Here is a 24,008-nt window from a genome sequence, read left to right as displayed (position 1 = left end):
CCCTTCAAATATATGCATACATATGTATACCTAAGAGTGTGTATACACAAACATATAGATAGAAAATTCTATAATGTTAATAACAGGTACACATATATAAGTATACTCCCCCCCCCCACCTTTTTTTTTCTTTTTAAGTAATGAAAAGTAGCTAGGGAGAGACCAGATCAAGGGCAGCTCTAAACCTTTGGAGGTCATAAGCAGGATAAGAGTCTTTGGTTATCGGATAAGAAAATATTTTGTTCTTTTGGAAACAGTCACCTTTATGGACTACTCATCATCACCTTGCTTAGGTCTAAATGTCAACAATTCTGGTAGAACACACTACATTTCTTTTCTAAATTATTTGTCGACATCTGGGGCACCTAGGTGGCTCAGTCAGTTAAGCGCCCAGCTCTTGACTTCGGCTCAGGTCATGATCCTCAAGGTTCTTCCTGAGTTTGAGCTCCGAATCGGGCTCTGCGCTGATGGAGCAGAGCCTGCTTGGGATTCTCTCTCTTTCTTTCTCTCTGCCCCTCTCCTGCTCACATGATCTCTCTCAAAATAAATAAATAAAACTTTAATTTATTTCTCACTATCTGTAAGAAGTAGGATGCTTTCCCTGCTAGGAGTAAAGAGACTTCAGTTACAATCTCAGCTTGGTGGCTACTCAGTTGTACGTTTCCGAACGTGCTACAATTTTTCTTGCACACGTGGGCGGGGCTATTCCTCCGCAAACATTCAACACTGATCTTAGAATACAGAAGTTGTTCTTTCATGTTTAAGGAAGGAAGAACAGAAAGTAAAGAGGAAGGGGAGAATTCGCATTACTTCATCCTCAATCTTCTCTGTAAAATTAAGAAATTGGACTAGGCATTCTCTCAGGTTTTTGGGTTTTTTTCCTGAAATATCATGAGTCTATGAGACAAATGAGACAAAAATTATTTTACTATTTTATTATGGTTATTATTATTTTTTTAAATAGATTTCCAATTAAACATTCTGAGACTAACAGTTTATCAGGCTTACATTCTGATTATTTCCAAGGCTGGAATTAAAACAAACTAAATCGCACAAAAAACAAAATACAAACAAAATCCCTCAGGTACTAGTCCTGTTAAATAAGTTTTAACAAAATACACATGTTGAAAAAATAGCAAAATTCTGTACCGGATATGCACAAATACAATATATTTAGACTGTAATACAGAACTTTAGGAACGCTATTCTCTGAACACTAACAGGTTGTCTGTTACTCTCACAAAGCATTTTCTGTTGTTAACATTATTCTGAATGTAGGTAATCTAAAGTCAAAATAAACTGATAGTCAGGATAGTATGCTTGGCACATTTTCCTAGCTTATTAACTTAATGGTACATAAAGCTATAAAAACCTCATCCTAGTACCTAACATTTTTTAAATAAATAACTGCTGCTATCTGGTGAGAATTATTTTAGATTCCTTGACTGAAAGAGAGAGAATCAATCTAAGACTCCTTGATACTTTCCCACTAAAACAGAGAAAGAACAGCTGAAGTATAGAATTCCATTACTTAAACAAAATACTATTTTGCTGATGCTACATGCGACTTGGGATCTTATTTTTGGCTCTTATGATTCAACTTTGATTTTTGTTTTCAATTGCAATTACAAATCAACAAAGATTGATTTCTAAGCTAGATGTCAAGGAGAACTAACATAAGATATGAACAAAGTCTCTACCCTAAGGAGCTGCTAGTTTGTAAGGTATATAAAATGTATCCAGGGGTACCTGGGTGGCTCAGTTGGTTGGGGGTCCAACTTCAGCTCAGGTCATCATCTCACGGTTCCTCAGTTCAAGCCCCACGTAGGACTCTGTGCTGACAGCTCAGAGCCTGGAGCCTGCTTCAGATTCTGTGTCTCCCTCTCTCTCTGTCCCATCCCCACTTCCACTCACTCTCTGTCCCTCAAAAATGAATAAACGTTAAAAAAAAATTTTAACGTATCCAGATAAATTAATTTTAAATTTAAGTAATTTGTTATAAAATGTGAATCTATGTGACAGAGAAAATAAGTTACTGAACTTATTTATGTTTTGTGAATTGTTGCATTGATGAAGAAACTGAGATCTGAATTAGTTTTTGAAAATGGACAGGATGGGGCATCTGGGCAGCTCAGTCGGTTAAGCGTCTGACTTCGGCTCAGGTCATGATCTCTTGGTTTGTGAGTTCGAGCCCCGTGTTGAGAGCCTGAAGCCTGCTTTGGATTCTGTGTCTCCCTCTCTCTCTGCCCCTCCCCTGCTCATGCTCTGTCTCTCTCTGCTTTAAAAATAAAAATAAATAAAAATAAAAAATAAAAAAAAGAAAGAAAATGGACAGGTTACTAAGAGATTAAAAAAAAAGACAAAAGGAAGGAACTTCACTCAGGATGAACAGCATGAGCAACACTGGACATGAAATTTTAAACATATATAACAACAAACTAAGGATTTACTATTTTATTTCACCAACTATTTAGTTAATTTTGTCATAGACTTCTATTTCCCATTCTGTGATATCTCCCTTAAAGTTTCTATCTATACAAGGTCTCCATCCTCTCTATCTAAAGATTATTTCAGTAACCTAAAAAATTCAACTTCCTTTAGCAGGAAAAAATTCATTAGGTATTCTATATCCTGCAGGAATTAAGTCTGACCTCAGACCTTCTATGTGGGAAGATACTACTTGTTTTTTTTGTGAATTCTGGGAACAATATACATTCATTTCAAAAAGTGTAACATCAATGAGAAAGTTTGAAGGTTAACAAATCTAGGTCCTGAGAGGAATATAAAACAGTTCCAAGTCAGGATGAGTGAAAGTTCTCATTATAATAAAATGCTTTGAGTATATAATAGGACAAAACCATGAAATCCACAAGTAATGAACAAAGTACACAAATTACAAAAAGTCTGATATAATAGTCTTGTGTTCCCCTGGTACCCTTATTTTCTATTCTCATCACCATTGTGTGAATTCAGCCCTTATTACATCCATGAAAAGTCTCTTAACTGGTCTCCTTGAAAACTATTCCTAGGTCTATCTTCCTAAAACACTAAGACTTGTGTTATTTCATGGTTCAAACATGTTTAGTGGCTCCCAATTGCCTACAGAATAAGATCCAAACTCTGCACCTTGGCACCTCAAGGCTTTTGCAACTAATAGAACAACTTACTGTATATATTGCACACTGTATATGTTTGAGAAAAAATCAAACTCTTAGTGTTGGTTTCTTTAAATAACAATGGTGTCAGGAACTGGGCGAGGTTCTTTATCTACATTTTCTCATCCAATACTCACATGTGTTTTGGATGTAAGGCTGTCATTTACTCCACTTCAAATACAAGTATACCAAAGTTGATCAGGTTAAATAACTTCCCAAGTTTTCTCAAATAATAAATTGTGACCTCAGAGTGTACTCCTTTTCCACAATATAGTGTAAATACCGATGTGTACAAAATCACACCCACAATGGGAGAAAACATATGGTGAGATCATTCTAAGAATCTAAACTCCTTGCTAAGTGGATGATTGACAGCCTTAGACTAGCGTCTACTGGAAAAAGCACTGGTTAAGTGACCAAAACCAGGGTAGGGTTCAGGGTTAATAATTTATGTGTCTTCCCCATTTACATAATAACTGGAATGAGTACAGTGAATGGATCCGTGAGAAGAGCCTGTAGAAAGAAAAGGCAGCTGTAGGCAAAGAGGCAAAATTCAGTTAGTGGGAGGAAGAGAAAGGGGAACCATGAAGGGGGTAAAGAAGGAGCAGTCAGATACAATCAAGGAATTATAGAAGCCCCCAAATAACAACCTGCATAGCAGCCCAAAGGTTTTCTCACCTTCCCTGTCTTCAAACTGGGGCTACAGACCTGGAAAAAGAATCATCGCCTTGTCCCAGATCACTGCTTTTCTAGTGACCCTGGAACTAACTGGAAAGCCCACTATTAGCCTGGCTGGTCCCTATGAATGACATCTAAAGTAATCATCTGGAAAAGAAGCCCCCCTTGCCCTAGCAAAATATTTATAAATTATCGCCTTCACTTGAAATTCCATCAACAGATAAACCAGCAGATTTATAAGCATTTATTCATGAAAGTAATTAAAAAACAATAAGGGGGCGCCGGGGTGGCTCAGTCGGTTAAGTACCTGACTCTTAAGTTTGTCTCAGGTCATGATTTTGAGGTTTGTGAGATGAAGTCCCACATCAGACCCTGCACTGTGAGATGGAGTCCCACATCAGACCCTGCACTGATAGCGTGGAGCCTGCTTGGGAGTGTCTCTCTCTCTCTCTCTCTCTCTCTCTCTCTCTCTCTCTCCCTCTCCTCTCTCTCTCTCTCTCTCTCTCTCTCTCTCTCTCCCTCTAGCCCTCTCTCCCCCCCCTCAAAATAAACATTAAAAAAAAAAAGCAACAGGAATAAGAGAAATTTTTAAAAATAACACAAGCTAAATTGACTCTTTATTCTTTAAAATTATTCCTTCTCTTGATTTCCTCTAACAAAATTATCCTTAAGAAGTCATAGAATAGAAAATGCCACATTCTAGGGGCGCCTGGGTGGCTCAGTCGGTTAAGCGTCTGACTTCAGCTCAGGTCATGATCTCACAGTTCATGGGTTCAAGCCCCGTGTCAGACTCTGTGCTGTCAGCTCAGAGCCTGGAGCCTGCTTCAGATTGTGTCTCCCTCTCTCTTTACCCCTCCCCCGCTTGCGCTCTGTCTCTCTCTGTCTCTCAAAAATAAATAAAAACTTCAAAAAAAATTAAAAAAAGAAAATTCCACATTCTAAAGGTGTATATAGAAAGAATGATATATAGAGAGTGATCAGCTTTATGATTGTTTAGAAAATATTTAGAAATTATTTCAAATAAATCCTATTTATCCTATCTCCAAAACATTTTATTTCCTGTGAAATAGAATATGGTTTTATAAACTATTATTAATGTAAGATGTGTAATTAATATAAGGAATATAAATAATTTATCAATTATTATGAATATAAGCCTATCGATGAAGATTCATATGCAGAAGTGACAACTCAAGGAATAGACTAATCTGAAACAATACCAACAAAGGCATCAGAAAAGTATTTTCCCGTAAAACATTATTCAGTTTCACTTCCACTTGCGCAGAAGCTGAAGTGACCTTTAAGTTCAATTTCTGGAAACTATCATTGATTAACATACTTGCTGTTTCTATTAGTTTATTCCAGAGAACAGCCAAGTGGATGAGGCAGCAAGAGACTGAGACGCTCTCCGCATGTTAGATTGCTTGCATTGAGATGCAGGCATCACTCCTTTATCGCTGGGCTCTTCCTAAACTTCCTCCTTGAGAGATAGGGCTTAGCTCCCCTTAGTGAACTTCATCCTTAAGTGCTGTATTACAGGTTTCTGCAAGGTCCCCTGAAGTGCAACGTTTAGGGAATAGGGATCCAGGGCTCTTTTAGTAGTTAAATAGCTCAAGTAGAGCAAGTTCACCACTGGTATGTGGTCTGGAAAAGGTCTAGTCTCTGGACATGAGGCTGAAATACAAGAAAATGTTGCTGGGCCAATTTCCAGCTCCTCTAGTGGAGGACAGTGAATTAGATCACTTCGTCTTCCTTCACTCTTTGCAAAGGAGACTAAACTAGAATACTCTGAAGCTGCAGAATAGTGAGCACATTAGATGCAAAGTTCTAAGAGCAATACCTCATGAGGAGAGAGAGAGGGATAAGGTCGTGGCAGTAAGCGAGGGGATCAAATTGGCAACAGGCCCATATTGAAGGGCTAAAGAATCATCTATGCACTGGCTAAAAGAAAGGAGAAAGGGGAAGGAAAGCTGTTGAGCAAATATTTCCGGCTTATTTTGGGAATGGAGCACATTAGCAAGGAAACATGACATGCTACAGATCCAACAGGAGATAGCTAAATGACAATGATGAGACCTTCAAAAATAAGTCTAGAAATTTAGATGGGGTGCCTAAGGATTTTATTCCTCACGTTTCACCCTCTATAACTAGCTGTTTCTTCTGCAACAAAACTCGTAGTGACGGGTTCCTTTCATGCACTGATAATGAAGTAGCTATATGACTGCTTATGATAGCCTAGTGTCATCAATAGAATCGCTTTATGGCAGCCTAGCCTACACATCCATGAATGAATTGTTACAAAGTTTTTATGGCATATAGTATTACAGTCATTCATAGTACAGTATTAGAAACACCGTTACCTGCGATGGCTGGTGAATACACAGTTTCTCCAACTATGAGAGAGAGAGGCGTACTATATGGTAATATAATTCTTTGAACAGCAAAGATATAAAACAGTAAGAAAACTAGCACATTAATTTTATGTTAAATGCCACTCACCTCACGCACGCGGTGTTCTACAGGATTAATACGTAGACAAGGACGATGACACAGAAATGTCTTATACAGTTCTTGCTGTACAGTGAGTAGATTTTCAGCAAAGACACACACATACGCAACACATAGGGTTATTAACTGTATGGCATGATGATGATTTGCTGCTCATTAAGGGGAAGTGGATCATGGTAAGGTTTTCATCTTTGTGATCCTTATGTTGCATAGGAGGGAGAGGGGCAGTTGGTCTTTTGGCTGAGGGAAGGCGGGGGTGGAAGAGGTAGGGGAGGCAAGAAAGACAGGCAGACTTGGTGAAACTATGGAAATGCATCGTCATTTCTGTCCGATTTTTTTTTTTTCATTTCTATAAAAGTGTTTCTAAAGAGTATCAATCCTTCTTCCACTGTTTGCTTTAGTTTCAATGTCCCTATCAATAGAAGACTCCATGCTATAAAAAAAAAAGAGTCAAAAGCAGCCTTGAGTAATTGGACCTCTTCGGCCAGATTATTTTCTACACTGCTTCTTCTATGTCTTTTTCCTCATCATCAGGCATTGGTACAAAGTACTCGTCTTCGTCAAGTTTTCTCCTGTTAATTCTTCTAGTGCGGTGTCTATTAGCTTTTCAATTTCTCCAAGAGCCATACATAACTTGAAGCCCTTCACCCCCTCCTTTTCAATTTTTTTTTCCACCTCCACAATCTGATGATTTCCTTGATTGGCTCTGTCATAAATCCTGTGAAGTCACGCACAACATCTGGACACAGTTTTCTCCAGCACGGATTTCTTGTTTCAGGCTTGATGGCTTTCATAGTTTTTTCTATAAGGATGACATCTTCAATGGTGTAATCCTTCCAGACTTTCATGGTGCTCTCTATCAGGGTTCTCTTTCATAACGTTGACAATCCTATCATGTGTAATGAACCTAAAGGTCCTTAAGAACCCCTTGATCTAGAGGCTAAATTAGAGACATTATGTTTAGGGATAAGTAGGTCATTCTGATGCCTTCGGTGTTGAGCTCATGGGGTGCTGCGTGGCTCGGGACACTGTCCAATACCAAAAGAACGTTAAAAGGAAGTCTCTTTCTAACAAGGTACTTCCTGACTTAAGGTACAAAGCATGTATGGAACCAGCCAGAGACAGGGTTCTCATTGTCCAGGCCTTGCTGTTATACAATTAAAAGACTGGCAGCTGATGTTTATCTTTTCCCTTTGAAGGCTCAGGGTGTTAGCAGCTTTTCTTTCTTTTTTTTTTTTTTTTTAACTTTTTTAGTGTTTATTTATTTATTTATTTGAAAGAGTGACAGAGCGAGAGCAGGGGAGGGGCAGAGAGAGAGGGAGACACAGAATCCGAAGCAGGCTCCAGGCTCTGAGCTGTCAGCACAGAGCCTAACTTGGGCCTCGAACCACCAACTGTGAGATCATGAGCTGAGCCAAAGTCGGACACTTAACCGAATGAGCCACCCAGGTGCCCCAGGGGTGAGCAGCTTTATAGATAAGGGCAGTCCTGATCATACTCCCAACTGCATTTGCACAAAACAGTACAGTTAGTTTATCCCTTCCGGCTTTAAATCCTGGTGCTCACTTGTCTTCCTAACAAATATCCTTTGTGGCACTTTTTCCCAGAATAAGGCACTTTCATCTGCATTTAAAAACCTGTTCAAGCAGATATCCTTTCTCCTCAATTTTTGTAACGACATCTGGGAACTCATCTGCTGCCTCTTGGTTGGCAGAAACTGCATCTCCTCTTATCTTGACATTTTTAAGCCAAACCTCTTTCTAAAATTGTGAAATCCTCCTCTGTTGACATTACATTCCCCAGCTTTAGATCCTTCGCTTTCTCTTTGCCTTAAGTTGTCATATAATGACTTCGTTTTTTCTTAAATCATATTAGAGTCTATAGGTATGCTTTTCTTCTAGCAATTCTGTACCCACATAAAAGCTACCTTTTTTTTTGCTATATTTTACATAAGAGATAAAGAAGATATTCTGCAAAAAGTAGAAGGTTTTTGTGCTTGCTGATATAGCTGCAATGATGGCTTCATTTACTTCTTTTCTTTTATCTACAATGGTCCTTACACCGGATTCATTTATCTTGATATGGCAGGCATCGCAGCTGCAGACCTCAATCTATGGTCCATATGAAGCGTTTCAACTTTTTCTATTAATGTCATAACTTTTCTCTGCTTCCTGGGGGCACTTCCAGCATCACTAATCTTCGTGTGGTTCCCATGGTTTTATTTAAGGTTTATGGTATTGCACTAAACACAGTGAAAAATATGCGAGAACCACAGAAGATCACTTTTTGCTATGATTTGACATTTACTAGGGAGAGACGAACTGTTCACATGGAGATGATTAGTGTCACACCGTGTTTTTAGTGGGTCCTCTCACAACACTTGAGCTCACCGCAACAGCAACAGGGTGTGACTGCAAAATTGTTTCCGTAGTACGGTATATACTACAGTTAATTTTATGCAGCTATAATTTAATACTGCATTTTTACGTTGGTTTACATTTCTCTCGAGTGTGAATGGCGCCATGATAAATTGATAAATTTTAACTTTTTATAAAAGATTTATATATATTTTATGGTGGTAAATGACTAAATAAAGTAGTATATACATATACTTTATGCATTCATGACCTGAATTAGTTTGTCACTTATTCTATGCTGTATGAGTTTTTTCTTTTTTTTTAAATTAATTAATTAATTTATTTATTTATTTAATATATGAAATTTACTGTCAAATTGGTTTCCATACAACACCCCAGTGCTCATCCCAAAAGGTGCCCTCCTCAATACCCATCACCCACCCTCCCCTCCCTCCCACCCCATCAACCCTCAGTTTGTTCTCAGTTTTTAACAGTCTCTTATGCTTTGGCTCTCTCCCATATATGAGTTTTTTCAAGTTGTCATAATCTTCAAAAAGTTTTCTATGTTTTGAAAAAAAAAAAAAGCGCATATAAGTAGACCTGTGCAGTCCAAACCCATGTTGTTCAAGGGTCAACTGTATGGCTCTTTAAACACAGGTCTGTGAAAAATAAGGAGGTGGTAATCGTCAATCCTAAAACGTCATTCTATTATCCAGGAACACAACAGGGAGGTCACCAAAGGGCTGTTCTTCAAATGAAAGGAAGGGAATTCAGCAGATAAAGAACAAGAAGTCACTAGGAACAGTGTGTAGATGGTGTGAGAATCTGACCTTAAATGTCATATGCTTGATCCGAATAAGGACAAAGAAAAGATAATACCCACAGATATTGTAATGTGCCACACAGCATCTGATTCTCCTGTATTAACCCATTTAATCCTCACAAAGACCCTACGAGGTCAGCACCTTCACAAACCCCTAGGTGAAAGACAGGAAAGAGGTACAGAAAGGTCAAGCAACTTGTCTGAATCACACAGCTAAGATGGGACAGAACTAAGATCTGAACCCAGGCTGTCTGCTTTCACAGGGCATCGTCTCAACTGTTGCACCACATCCCCTCCCACGCTTCAAAGCCCCAGTCTCAAGTTACACTAATCAAAGACTCTGAAATTTTCAGTTACCAGTGAAACCTCTTTATAAGTGGAGTATTGAGCAATGAAGACCAACCCACAAGCGTCGAAGTAGTATGGAGCAATAGATGAGATCCAAGAGAGAAGTCAGGGTTGGAGAGGACACATGAGGCATAAGCTACACATAGATAAAAGCAGAAGTTAAGGAAGAAGATGACATAATTTTTTAAAAGGCCCTAGAGAAAAAAGACCAGCAGTATGAATAAGACCTTTTGTTTATTGTATTTAAGATCCCAAAGGGATGTGATTTGACCCATAATGATCATGAATTCTTTTATAATTGTCCACTGCAGGGTAGTCATGTTTCTTCATGTGTATTTCATCAGAGACCCTCATAGTGCCCAGTGAAGGCACCCAATAAATACTTCTCAAATAAAAGATGACAAGGGAATTAGAGGTGGGAAGGCTCAAAAATAATACGAATACATGCGAAGTAAGCTTTGTGATGAAGGAATATAGACATGAAATGAACTTTATGATGAATTATATATCTAAAGTAGTTGCACGAGGAAGAAACAGAGGCAATGGATTCTGAATGGATTAATTTCCCTTCAAGTATTGGATGGTGTACTTATTGTATACAAGACTCGATGATATGCGATGGGAACATGAAAGATGCCAAGGCAACAACCATTTAAACTTCATCCTTGAGAAACTTAGTCTTGTGATCCTAGAAGTTAGAGAGAGGGTAATAGTTAATAGTTACTGGGGACTGGAAAAGATCTTAAGGACCGGTGGGTAGCATTTGAGTGAAAAGCACTTTTTCAGGCAAGACTTAGAGGACATACATAAAGGTGGCAAGGAGAATGGGCATCAGCTAGAGGCCAGGAGAGGTGGCGGCAGTAAAAGGCATAATTATCCCAAGGGAAAAGAGAAATCAGAGCAGTCAAAGACCCACAAAGGGAAGAGTATGGAGAATGTAGGCCCATGAGGTTGACGCTGGTTTGCCCTGCTTATTGAGTTGGGGTATTTACAAGACTTTTCAGTTTTGCTTGTCCTAATACGTTAACTACTTACAGCACAGACACTTTCAACACGGCTTGAATGCAATAAAGTAAAAGAAAAAGGGGAAACTATATCTTCATTTAGGATTATCAGAAATAACCAAGGGTCACCAATACATAGAAAGGATGATTGGCTATCATGGAGATGATGGTTGTGTGACGACTGATAAATATGAGGGAAAAGCAGATCTCAATGCAATTGTTATTTTTAATAAATCTCAAGTGAAAGTGCACAGGATATGAAATAACCACTCACAGCACTCTAATAACTTTTGAAATAGGAGTCAAAAGTACCATTTCTTGTGAAATGAAAAGGTCTATATGATAGTGACACAACAAAATGGTTCTAAACAGTCAACATACAGAGATAGGGGTGTAGGGTGGAGTGAGGAATCCACAATTTCTTAGCCCAAGCTCTCTGAAGGGTTTATTGAGTACACATGTGTAAGCATAGCATTTCTTTTCTGTGCAAGTTATTCCTGCCAAAAACTTGCCCTTTTTAAAACCTGAACAATGAATACTCTCTGCCAAACCTCATCACAGTGCAGTCTAAGACAACAATCCCCACGGCTCTGTGAAATGTGAATCAAGCCAAAGAAAGGGAAATGTTGGGCTCTCATCTGTATAGCCAGCATAAATGCTTTTGAACAGCTTCTTTACAGGTGATAAAAGTCTTAACTTCAAAAGTTGATTGGTATTAACTTCCCATTTGAATGTCATAAATAACATCTTACGCTATGTCATCATCATGCAAATGCTTACTTCTACAGACAGAATGGTGTGGCTTCTTTAACCTTCTACCATCCGGCTTGGAGAGCAACTTATAACACACTAATTCAATTATGATAAGGAAATACGTGAAGCTATAAGTCAGACCCTAGTGTGGCCAACAGGGTGAACTTTGAATCAGAATACATGTCAACGATAAAATTACTAAGTGTACATTCGCACTATCTAAAGATGTTGTCATCTAATACAGGGTCAAATCTCAAAGTTGAGAAAACTTGAGATGATTACTTTTATTTACAAAGATCTTTTTAAAAAAAATGTACTCTAGTTATAATTATGTACTCACAAGTCAACAAGAACTTGAAAGTACACTGATAGGAAGTGAAAAAGGAGACAACATGATAGTCTCTGGTATGCATTTTAAAAGGTTTTGGTCAGACTATTAGATTTCTTCATTCCTCTTGTTTGGGTTAAATTACCATAGGCAGGATCTCTCTTTTTTTAGAAATGTATTCAATTATTTTGTGTAACAAAAATGAAAACCCTGAATCTAAGACTCCAGTGAGAACCCAGAGCATATTAGTCATATTGATCTGGGTCTTTTTCAGATGCTTTCATTATTTCAGGAAATTCAGTGGGGTCATACCAAAAAAGAGGCCCTTTAGTCACATATTCTGGAATTGGTTTCCATGACTTATCCTGAACAAGTTCTTCAAATGTGTTTTTTATGCTATGACTCATACAAACTAAAAACAGAAAGAAAAAAAAAGCGCAAAGCTAAACTTTTCAACAATTGCCACACTAGAACACAAATTCAGCAGAAACTATAGTTAACTATAAAGCACAGAGTCAGATAACTGTTAAATAATTGTAAATATGAGGTAACAATAAAAAATAAGACACCAGTATGAAAGCTTAGATAAGTAAAACACAAGGACTTTAGTCCAACTGTAAAACAGTACAACTTAGATTTTTTAAAAATGTGAAACAATTTGCCACACAAGGAAGAGAAGGAATAATGTGTGATTTATAGAGAGAGGGAAAAAGCATCTATAAAAAATGAGAAGACACACAGTGAAAATACAGACACACACACGTAAAGGGAAATGACAGCCTGTATTTCCTCCCCACTCTACATTAGTTGGAACACGGGTTAAGTCTCAGCTTCTAGGGGGTTTTTTAGGGGACATAATGGCCTCCTAGGTATATTTACAATTTTAAAAATAGGAATGATATGTGTATTAAATATAATATTTGGTAGGGAATAATATTTAACATACTTAATGCAGTAGGTGTCCTTGATATTCAAAGAGGGGTAAAAAGAATAAATAATCATTGAGCCATTTTGGCAAGAATTCTGGATGCATAATCATCATCTAGAACTGGCACAGGAGATGGACCTTGTCAATATCCATAAAAGTAGCAAGGACAGTAGAAAAAAAGTTTGTCTTCTCTTTTAATATTTAAGATTGATTTACAGGACATGATAATACACAGATTTGTTTTCATGAGAACCTATAATAATAGCGATGGGGACATTTTTTAGTAATCCAGATACCACATTTTCTTTCAAAAAAGTGATTATGAGAAGAGCTAATTCAAAATATGTGTTTAGTATATTAATATCTATAATATTTACCACTCTTCCCCCTCAAAAGGCAGAATAGTGGTACCTTGAACTAGGGGAATAAAGTAAGCATTTAACTGAATGACATTAACCTTGCTGACGAGAGAACAGTTCACCTCCTACAGAGTTTCTCACCATGATTAATCTATATGCTTTCAAATATAATTTTTAAAAATAGACTTCAGTTTCAGAATAGTTTTAGATTTACAAAAACATTGAGAAGATAGTACTGAGGTCCCCTAAACACACACCCTATAATAGGTTCCCCTATTTTTTTTTTAATTTACATCTTACATTAGTATGGACATTCGTTACAATTAATGAACCAATACTAATATATTAACTAAAGCCCATAGTTTATTCTAATTTCCTTCATGTTTGCCTAATCTTTTTCTTTTCACGGATCCCATCCAGGATATCACATTACATCGAATCCCTATCTCTTTGGCTTCCTTCTTCCTGCCTGTGACAGATTCTCAGATTTTCTCTGGTTTTTGATGATCTTGACAGTTTGAGGAGTATCAGCGAAGTGTATTGTAGACTGTCCCTCTACTGGAATTTGTCTGATGTTTTTTTCATGGTTCTACTGGAGTTAGGGTTTTGGGGAGAGAGATTGCAGAGGTAAAGTGTCCTTTTCATCCCATCATATCAAGAGCATGTACTAACAACTGGCTTCATGACTGATGTTGACCTTGATCACCTGGCCAAGATACTGTTTGTCAAGCTTGCTGAACCTCTGTATAATACCATTTTCCCCCTTTCCATACTGTACTGTTTGGAGGAAAAGACCATTCTCAGCTTACACCTCAGAAGTAGGGAGTTAGGCTCCCCTCCTTGAGAACAGAGTATCTACATACATTATTTGAAATTCTGCACGGGAGCTTTGTCTCTTCTCCATTTGTTAATGTATTCAATCATTTATATTAGCATGCTCTCATGCATAGTTATTTTACATTTGGGGTTATACTCAGTACAACTTTATTGTTTTCCTCAAATTATTCCAGCTTTGGCCACTGCGAGCTCCTTCAATTGGCTTCTGTGTCTTTCTGACATATCCAATCATTGTGTGTATGTGGCAATGGCAGTGGCAGTGGGGTGTATGTTGAGCACTTCTTTATTTTTTGGTACTACAGGAAGCTCCAGGTTCGTGGTATAGATTTCCTGCCCCAGCCTTTGAATCAGCCATATCTCCAAGAATCCCTGGTTCCTCTTATTGGAGGATGGTATTAGAAAACAAGATCTAGGCACTGTCACATATAAAATTTATTTTTTAAATAAATTTCATGTTTAAGCTAAGAATTCACATATATGTTTGTAGGTTTATGAATACATTTTTACTAACACATCTCTATGCATACTATATTTTCTAGTTTTTCAGTAATGATCAGGAACTGTATCTGTGATGAAAATCATTATTGTAATTATTTTGTAATGTGTATTTATTTTTGACAGAGAGAGAGACAGAGCATGAGCGGGGGAGGCGCAGAAAGAGAGGGAGACACAGAATCCGAAGTAGGCCCCAGGCTCTGAGCTGTCAGCACAGAGCCCGACGCGGTGTTCGAACTCACAGACCGCAAGATCATGACCTGAGCCGAAGTCACATGCTCAACCGACTGAGCCACCCAGGCACCCCGAAAATCATTATTATAAATATAAAAGATCTACAAAAAAACATGCACCCCCTTTCAACAAGAAAACTCAAATTAGTGGGGCACCTGGGTGGCTCAGTTGGTTAAGTGTCCAATATTTGGTTTCAGCTCAGGTCATGATCTCACAGTCTGTGAGATAGAACCCCACATCCAGCTCTGCTCTGACAGTGTGGAGCCTGCTTAGGATTCTCCCTCTCCCTCTCTCTCTGTCCCTACCCTGTGTATGCTCTCTTTCTCCCTCTCTAAATAAATAAGTAAACAAACAAACAAACATGAAAAAAAAAAAACTCCAATTAGTATCAATTTCTATTGACCCAGTATTTAGCATTCAAAGTAAACTGAGAATTCCGAGTTCTAAATATCTTTGAAATGAAGTTATATTTCAAAATTGAAAGCATGTCTCCAAATAAGAATAGTATTCACTTCTTTCTTTCATAGAACAATCAATTCAGATATGAAGAGGAAACACTTATCCAAAAGCAACAGCAGTAACAAACACCAAAACCCAAGTAAAAAACAAAGAGTGGGAGTAAAAGTCTCACTGATCTTATACATTCTATCATGAAAACCAGACTACTTAAATGTAATCTGAGATTATGGCATCTTCAGGCATGAGTTCAGCTGTCAACATAATGTGTAAAAAAAGGCTTCTACGGAACTACTTAAGCAACTTAAGTTGGTACTTTGGACACTTTTAAGCAACTCATACAAGCTGATAATAAATGTATGGATTACACTACTTCTCTGCCTCTTCACTAAGGCAACTCCAGACAATATCTACTGAGCAATCCTATTAGTCTAATTTCTGCTAATGTAGTATGTCTGAAACTACTGATGTTTAACTCATTAATTAGGTATCGGTTATGTAGGCTCATGTTTGGACCAAATATGACACCAACATCCTTAAAAGCTATTTAAGATATGCAAAATATTAATTAAAGAGGAGACCTAGTAAAATGCACAGTTAGTAAAAAAAAATAAAATAAATCGGACATTTATCTGATGGTAGGTTAATAATGACACCTTCATATACCTACACCATTTTATTTCTTTGTCATGAAAGCAAGAGTATTATATTTCTTTTTAAGATGATCAGTAATTTGGACATTTTTGATTATTTTATTGACTTTGTTCTTAGTAGTAATAGCACCATTTAATGATGTTTAATTCTATTTAATTAGGAAAACATAGCAAATGTTTCCATTTTTCCTATGGTTTGCTAGTAAAACTCACTAATAGAAAAACACTATTAACCACCAGTTTTAAAAATACTGGTGTCAGGGCACCTGGGTGGCTCAGTCAGTTAGGTGTCCTACTTTAGCTCAGGTCGTGATCTCAGGGTTCATGGGTTTGAGGCTCGCATCAGGTTCTGTGCTGACAGCTTGGAGCCTGCTTTGGATTCTGTGTCTCTGCCTCTCTCTGCCCCTCCCCCACTCATGCCCTGTCTCTCTCTCTTTCTCTCTCTCTCAAAAATAAATACACATAAAAAAAATAAAAACACTGGTGTCTTATTTTTGTTACATCAGATTTATAATTATTTAACAATTACCTGACTCTCTGCTTTGTAGATATAAAATGTTTAAGTTATCATGTTAAATTACCTATAGAAGAAACACGGGACATGTTATTCCTAATTTCTGAAGAAGACATTGCATCTTTAAAAAGAAGATAGATTCAGATAAATGCAGACTCTTCTAGTCACCTAATTCTTGGTTTATTTTATACATTTCTATGGGAGGGTAATACTTGTAGCTTGTTGAGCTTTGTAAAACAATGAGCAAACTCATTGTTAAAGATAGCCTGGCTCGCAACTCATGACATTAGAAATTATTAAATATTATTAACATGGATATGAATGATCAAATATTAAAGAAGATAGAGTAAAATCTAAGTATGAACAGTATGTTTCATTGTATATTCGAGCTTCTTGAAGCACTTCACTATCTGTTTTTAATAATTTTACATTTTTTTTCAGTATTTATTTATTTATTTATTTATTTATTTATTTATTTATTTTTAATTTTTTTTTTAACGTTTATTTTTGAGACAGAGAGAGACAGAGCATGAACGGGGGAGGGTCAGAGAGAGAGGGAGACACAGAATCTGAAACAGGCTCCAGGCTCTGAGCTGGGACTCGACGCAGGGCTCGAACTCAGGGACCGTGAGATCATGACCTGCCCCGAAGTCGGATGCTTAACCGACCGAGCCACCCAGGCGCCCCCAGTGTTTATTTATTTTTGAAAGACAGAGACAGAGTGTAAGTGGGGAGGGTCAGAGAGAGGAGGAGACACAGAATCTGAAGCAGGATCCAGGCTCTGAGCTGTCAGCACAGAGCCCGATGTGGGGCTTGAACTCACAAACCATGAGATCACGATCTGAGCCGAGGTCGGACACTTAACCGACGGAGCCACCCGGGTGCCCCTGTTTTTAATAATTTATATTTGTAATTGTCTAATTATTTTAATTTTATTTTAGAGATAGAGAGCACGAGCAGAGGGAGAAGGACAGAGGGAAAGAGAGAAAGAATCTTAAGCATGCTCCATGCTTAGCACGGAGCCCAATGCAGGACTCCATCCATGACCCCTGGATCATGACCTGAGCTGAAATCAAGCGTAACACGCTCAACTGACTGAGCCGCCCAGGCGCCCCTATAATTGTGTAATTATTTGAGTATATCTCATTATTATTAAATTTCAAAATCATTTCAAAACTGTTATAGTTGCTTATCAGTGTATTTCCTAATCATAGTGAATTTTGCTTTAGCTACATCCTTCGTTTTAATTATTATTTAGGTACAAAGTTAAGGTGAACTAATATGGACACAGATGATGTAGATTCTCATGTGTTAACTGGGTCCTTCTAAAAAACACAAAAAATTTAAAATGAAATAATAACTTTTCATAGCATGCAACAGTTTATTAAGTATTCTCATATACCTGTTTCACACAATCATTACACCACTTCTGTACATTATGTACTAGGATAATACACTCAGCATCTCACCACCTTTTTCGGTGACGGGGTAAAACTCAGCTGTAAGATGAGAGTCTCCTTCCTAAAAATCTCAGCAAAAGTAAAGTATAATAGCAAAGACCTTTAATCTGATCTTTTGTAGGCAGTAAAGCGATTCAAAATCACTGCATTGACTGTGTAGATACAGAATCAGACTTCAGTATGTGCTAAGCATCTGAATATGTTTAGCATTGTACTAACCTGAAGGTATAAAAAGTTAGTCACTTCCTTCCTCCAAAGTTCTTATGATCTAGTCAACAATCATAAACAACAAAAGTAAAGAGGTAAACACATTACTAAAAACTCAGAATATTAGCTTTAAAAGTATGATGAAGATATACAAATAAAAAAGGATTTGGGCCAAGGTTTCCTCTATTAGTGGAGTATTTTTTAACCAAATTTTGAGGTAGGAAGAAACTGATTAACAATTTTGTCTATGGTCAATCATTATTACTATTATTCCTATTTATTTTACAAATGTGGACATTTCTTTTTTTTCTTTCAAGGAATATATTATTGAGTGCTGAAATGCTGTTTTATTGAAGTAATTTGTTTAGCTCCAGGTATTTGTGGAAAGAATAATAATTTTTCAAAATGGAGCTATGGTTACTCTTATTCATGAAATAAATCATGTATTAATTGACAAGAATGCTTCCCAAAGAACATATGTCAGCACACCATTATATTTCCCAGACGGAACAATAAAGTTCAGAGTCACATTTGTTTTTCTCAAAATAATGAAGCCATAAAAAAACCATCTGAAGACATACTAGTGTTTATGAAGCCAACACCAATTGGAATATTTCTTTCTTTGAGACTGAAAAGTTGATATTGCAAATACTTAATAAAAATGGTGATGACTTAATCCAGTAGCTCTGTACAAGCAGTATACAAATACTGGTCCACAGAGATACCTACCAATTCCAGAAGACATCTTCGGAAACTTCTTCAGGTCTGTGATAAGGCTTTTTATGGTTAACACATGCTCATGTAATGGAATGAGATCACAGTATGAAGAATAAAAATGAGGTACTCTGAAACTTCCTGACTTACTTTAACCCCAACCCCAAACAATGTATTTCCTACTTTTGGAAAAGAAATAATGTGAGAGCAATTCAGCTCCATGACTCAAGTTCAGACCTACAGTCGATCTGTTAGCCTGTCATTGGAAACAGTACATGTGCTTCCTCTGTCTTTGTAATTGTTTATATTCCTGACCTTCCCTGCTACCGAAAATAATTCCTACTCCTACCCTTACCAGCCCTACACACACACGCAGAAATGAAAAATTCAATTTATCTTTGTGTATTTTCCCATGTAAAAATATAAAGCAAATTTATTAACTAAGATTCACCCATAAAGGCAATTCTGCAAGAAGGTAAAATAAAAGTCACATAATTTTTTCTCTACCTTGTACCCTTAGTTTCTGCTGGTATTGATTATGGTTTCCTGATAATTCCAAAACATTTTGCACTGTCAGATGCTTTTCACTGACCTCCTCCTCTCAGAGAGACAGGAAGGTAACAGGAGTCACATCACTACTTCTCCTAAACGGACAGACAGCAGATTTTTACAAAGGTGAAACAGTGGTGCCAAAATATGAAGTAAGTTTTTAGGTATTCAGGTCATGAAAGCAATAAATAGACTAAGGAAATCTCCATTAATCTCAGGAAATTTTCTCAATACAGCCATGGGGTTACTATTTGACAAAATATGTTTCTTTGTTTTCATCTTTTCTTTCCAATTATTACGAAAGCCACTCAATAATTCCTAAAAGGTACAATAAGACCTGTGTAAATATAGATTATTAATATCACATGCATACGATTCTCGGCCTACACATTTGATGTGGTCCATACCAATCCCCAATAATGGATTCCATTTAAATTCTTAGGTGTTCTTCCCTAGTAAATGATCATATACAGATGCAGTATCAAAGTGATCTTAGAAAGGGCCTCTAAGTGATGACCTAAGTGATGACTGAAAGCTTCCTGAAGTCCCTGAAAGGTGAGCCACATGACGGGAAAACAGGTCCAGATTCAGGCCTGCCCCTTACTGGTTTATATTTGGACATACCAATTAACACTTCTAGATCTCCTTATTCTCATTTTTGAGATGAAAATAACTGCTTTGTCTACTCCCCTAACCATCGATTCCATTTTTAAGTATTTAAGGATGAAGATTCTTTGTTAGAATTGCGAAAACCGGGGCGCCTGGGTGGCTCAGTTGGTTAAGCGTCCGACTTCGGCTCAGGTCACGATCTCGCGGTCCGTGAGTTCGAGCCCCGCGTCAGGCTCTGGGCTGATGGCTCAGAGCCTGGAGCCTGCTTCCGATTCTGTGTCTCCCTCTCTCTCTGCCCCTCCCCCGTTCATGCTCTGTCTCTCTCTGTCTCAAAAATAAATAAAAACGTTAAAAAAAAAAAAACTTAAAAAAAAAAAAAAAAAGAATTGCGAAAACCAAAATGGGACACCACCCATTTCTAATCCCGTGTCTTTGCTTTCTTGTCAACTAAAAACAAAGAAGAATGACACTGAGTGGTATTGTTGGGAATATTAATCGTGATAATGTATTAAGCACCTACAATGCAGCAAGTGTTTGATAAATGTCCCTTCCCATCTCCACCAATTTTCCATTTCATAAATGGGCAAATTCCATTTGAAATGTTGGCAATCCAAATCAGTACCGCTTTATTGTCTCTCAGCTACCTCTTGACCCTATTCTTATCTCTTCCCACATCACCTTCCTGTATTTCCTGGCCTTTCTCTTCCAAGGGCCAAGGTCTTTTCCCATCTCCCTGACCTGGACTGTCACTTTGGAGCTTGTCAGCGGTGACTCCTCTGGCCAGTTTTAGCTGCTGGGAGGAGCCTCAACGACTTCAAGGCTGGACAGAATTAAAGCAACTCCCCGCTGGGGCTGCGCACTTCCAACCCCAACCCTTCCTGCTCATCTCCTCGATATCTGGCCTCGGTACAGCAGGAGAAGCGAAGGCAACACTGGAGTGATGACATGCGGCTCTCTCCCTTCCCCACCCTCCACATTTTTCCTTCCACGTGCGGAACCCATAAGGCTCTGACCGCTCGCGCCAAGGCGGTTGCCATGGTTACGCAACAGCAGCACCAGACGCAGGAGGGGGTCTCATCCCTTCTCCACTCCCCCCTCGACCCTTTCCTCCCCATTAGGGCCTCCCCCACAAACACAGGAAGAGAAGACTTCGCCGCTAAACTTGAGACTTCAAGCCCCCCCCCCCCCCACCTTCTTTCGCTAGAGCAAACGGCACTGACAAGCTAAGGAAGGGTGGGAGGGGCTTTGGTGAAGTCCTCGTTTCACTACGGGCTACACCGCGAAAAGTTCGCCTTTTGAACTCCGATCTCCGTAACAAGGAATTTGGGACCTCAATGGCCCCAGCTGCAGGGCGCGCGACGCGCGTCCAGTCCCTTGGATTCCAGCTCGCCGGCGAGAGCGCACCGTCTCCTCCTCCTGTCAAGTCCCCTCCGCGCTGGGACGGAAGCACGACTCAGCCCACGAGGCTGAACACAAGCCTCCAGGGAAGGAGAATCTGCCAGTGCCGAAAACAGCCCTGGCTCTGCCAGGGCAGCCCATTAACGCGTCGACTCGGGGCGGGCCGGCCGGGGGCCAGGAGGGGACACCCGGGGTCGGGGAGGGAGTAGAGTCACTGCGTTAAATTCCCAGCAGGAGTCAACTCCGAGCCAAGCCGAGGCTACCAAGGGATGCCCCGCTCCAGCCTGAGTGCGTTTTGCAATAACCAGCATTTCCCAGACAGCCAGCTTCGTGGCTGGTGTCTGACCCCTACTTTACCCTCAGGGTAAGAAGGATGCGCGCTTCCCTCAGACGGAGCGTCACGATTCCTTCGCAAGGCAAAAGGCATCGCCCATCCCTCTCCCGAAGCCACAAAACAAACAAACGCACGGTCTCCCCGTCCCCTCCCCCTCCCAGCCCAAGGGGAAAAGGGGGAGGAGCGGGGGAGCGAGAGTGTGGAAGCCCTTGGTCAAGTCCTCCCCGGACGGTCCCCACCATCGCGTCTCCCAATGAACCTGCAGCCGGCGGAAGCCGCAGGTCACGTTCCGCCGCGCTCTCTGCCGCCTTGGCCGCGGAGGGAGCGAGGGACAGAGTGAAGTTCCCGGGTGCGTCTCGAGCGGAAAACTTTGCGCGGTGTTGGCGGCGGGAGGCTCTGGCCGAGGAGGCTCTGGCGGCGGCAGCTGGGAGGTGGGACCGCGCCCCCGCCGCCACGCTGTCCCCGGCGCGGCGCGCACAGGCCGTCCGCACCTAAGCGCACAGATTCCCTGTCTGGTCCCCCGCGCGCCCACCTCGTCCGCTCCGGAGCGCCTTCTCGGTCCCACGACGGTTCCTCAGCTCCTGGAGTTGCGCATCCCACTTCGGACCCACGGCCACCCCCCAAATCCAGTCACCCCGGCTTCACTCTACGGTCCCCGCCGCGCCCTCCCACTGGGGTAGCAGGTGACCAGAAGGCAGCCTTACCTGCTGCGAACTCTTCTCTCCCTCTCTCTGGGCCAGACGTCCTTTCAGGAAGCGAAGACGGGGATGCAGGCTGCGGGAGTGCGCGGCGGCGACCCGGGGCACCGGCGCAAGCTCCTCTGAGAGGCAGCCCTGGCTGAGCCGCGGAGCCCCGGCGGCCCTGGCGGAGCGCGGAGGCTGCGGCCGCAGAGGCCCGGCCGGGAGGCAGGGGGCGCTGCTGGCCCCGAGCGCGGAGACGGGACAGGCGGGGAGCCAGGCACCAGCTGGAGCTTTGGGGAGGCGAGTGTGGCGAGGAAAGGCACGCTCCGAGCGGGAGGGCGGCTTTTAAGTTTGTGGTGTGACCGCAGCAGCTGTCCTGGGAGAGACTCAGTCTTTCTAAAAAGGGGATGCTCAAAACGCTGGGGATTACCTCTCCCCTTCCGATCTCCTCCCCCAGCCCTCGGCCCCCCTTTCCTCTGCGCACGCCAGTCCTCCCCAGCGTGCCGAAGTCCATCCCTGCCGGCGCGTAGGCTGTCAGCAGCGTGGATTAAATGTAGCTCCGGCCACGCTCAGGCATGTTTTTTCCGGACTGGCCACCCTGTGCACTGTCTGTGCAGCAGCCTCTGACGTTTGAGCCCACGTCCGGCTGGCTGACTTTGGGACCTATGTACGCTATACCGTAAAGTCTCTAGGGACCTCCCGCGGAAGAAACAGGACAAATAATGTCCAAACAATTGTAAACCTCATAAAGAGTGGCTGGTTCTGTCTGGTATGTAAAACCCCCGGGACCAGTAGCCTTGAAACCGCAGGCATTGAGATGAGCGATGGAGATCAATCTTCCATTAAGGGACTGACACCCAAGAAAGGGAGGCAGAGGGGGGAGGAGGGGAAAAGGGCAAAACCCCCAAGATGTAAGTCTTCTTTCCTCTTTACCTCATTCCAGGCCAATAGGAATAGGTAACCTATTTCTGTTTTAGGAGGTTTCCTTCGTAGATTTGCACACACCTTGGTCGCGCAATAGGAAACTGAAGTATGTGGGGAGACCAGGGGTGGATCCACATTTTGTGGAGCCTGGAACTTACACAATTTGGAGGTGGGATCCTCTTTAAGACAAACAATGCGGAAATAGTTTAATTTGTACAGATTTTCCAAAAACGACTATGTGAATTTATTGTCAGGAGGCCCTCAGGGTCACGGAAAGGGCAAGTGATGAGTCCTGCAGCTTGGACCTCGTTAGCTGCATGGTCAGTCCTTCTGTGACGGGAACTGTAGGTCTGGAATCACACACCTTGCACTTATTTAGTCCCAATCATAAAGCTGACTTGGGGTAGAGCCATAGAAAAAAAGCAGGCCCCAGGATTCTGCGTTTGTCAGCTTGATTTAAGAGCACAGCTTGTAGGATCCCAGAGCCCCTTTGGCAAATGACAAGGGGTGTTTTGGTTTGAGGGTAGTGAGCAATCAATAGCAACAATGGAAGAACTGGAAGGTGGGAGGGGACTCTTCATTCAGCTTCCCCTCAACAGCGGAGAGCTGAGGGCCACAGAAGCTAAATGAGTCATTTCAAGTTGCAGATGGTTAGTGGCAGAGCGGGCTCAGGAGGGACTCAAGTTTCCTAACTCTGACCAAC

The 24,008-nt window shown here is 40.6% G+C and overlaps 1 protein-coding gene across 3 annotated transcripts in view; it reads right to left on the bottom strand.

Moving 5' to 3' along the window:
- The window catches only part of SEMA3D (semaphorin 3D), a 201,247-nt gene extending 178,761 nt beyond the window's left edge, over positions 1-22,486 (bottom strand). Inside the window, exon 1 of one of the 3 annotated variants that reach the window (XM_058725243.1) lies at positions 22,406-22,486. The gene's annotated coding sequence lies outside the window, so the exon portion shown is untranslated. Of the gene's footprint in view, positions 1-21,940; positions 22,065-22,405 lie in introns of those variants that run through there. The other 2 variants (XM_058725244.1, XM_058725241.1) reach the window with 2 other exon arrangements.
- Between the last annotated feature and the right edge of the window lie 1,522 nt (positions 22,487-24,008).

This window comes from Neofelis nebulosa, chromosome 4 (genome assembly GCF_028018385.1).
Source record: "Neofelis nebulosa isolate mNeoNeb1 chromosome 4, mNeoNeb1.pri, whole genome shotgun sequence".
NCBI classification, from domain to species: domain Eukaryota; kingdom Metazoa; phylum Chordata; class Mammalia; order Carnivora; family Felidae; genus Neofelis; species Neofelis nebulosa.
Note: the sequence above shows the minus strand (reverse complement) of the source record. Positions and strands in the feature narration are given on the sequence as shown.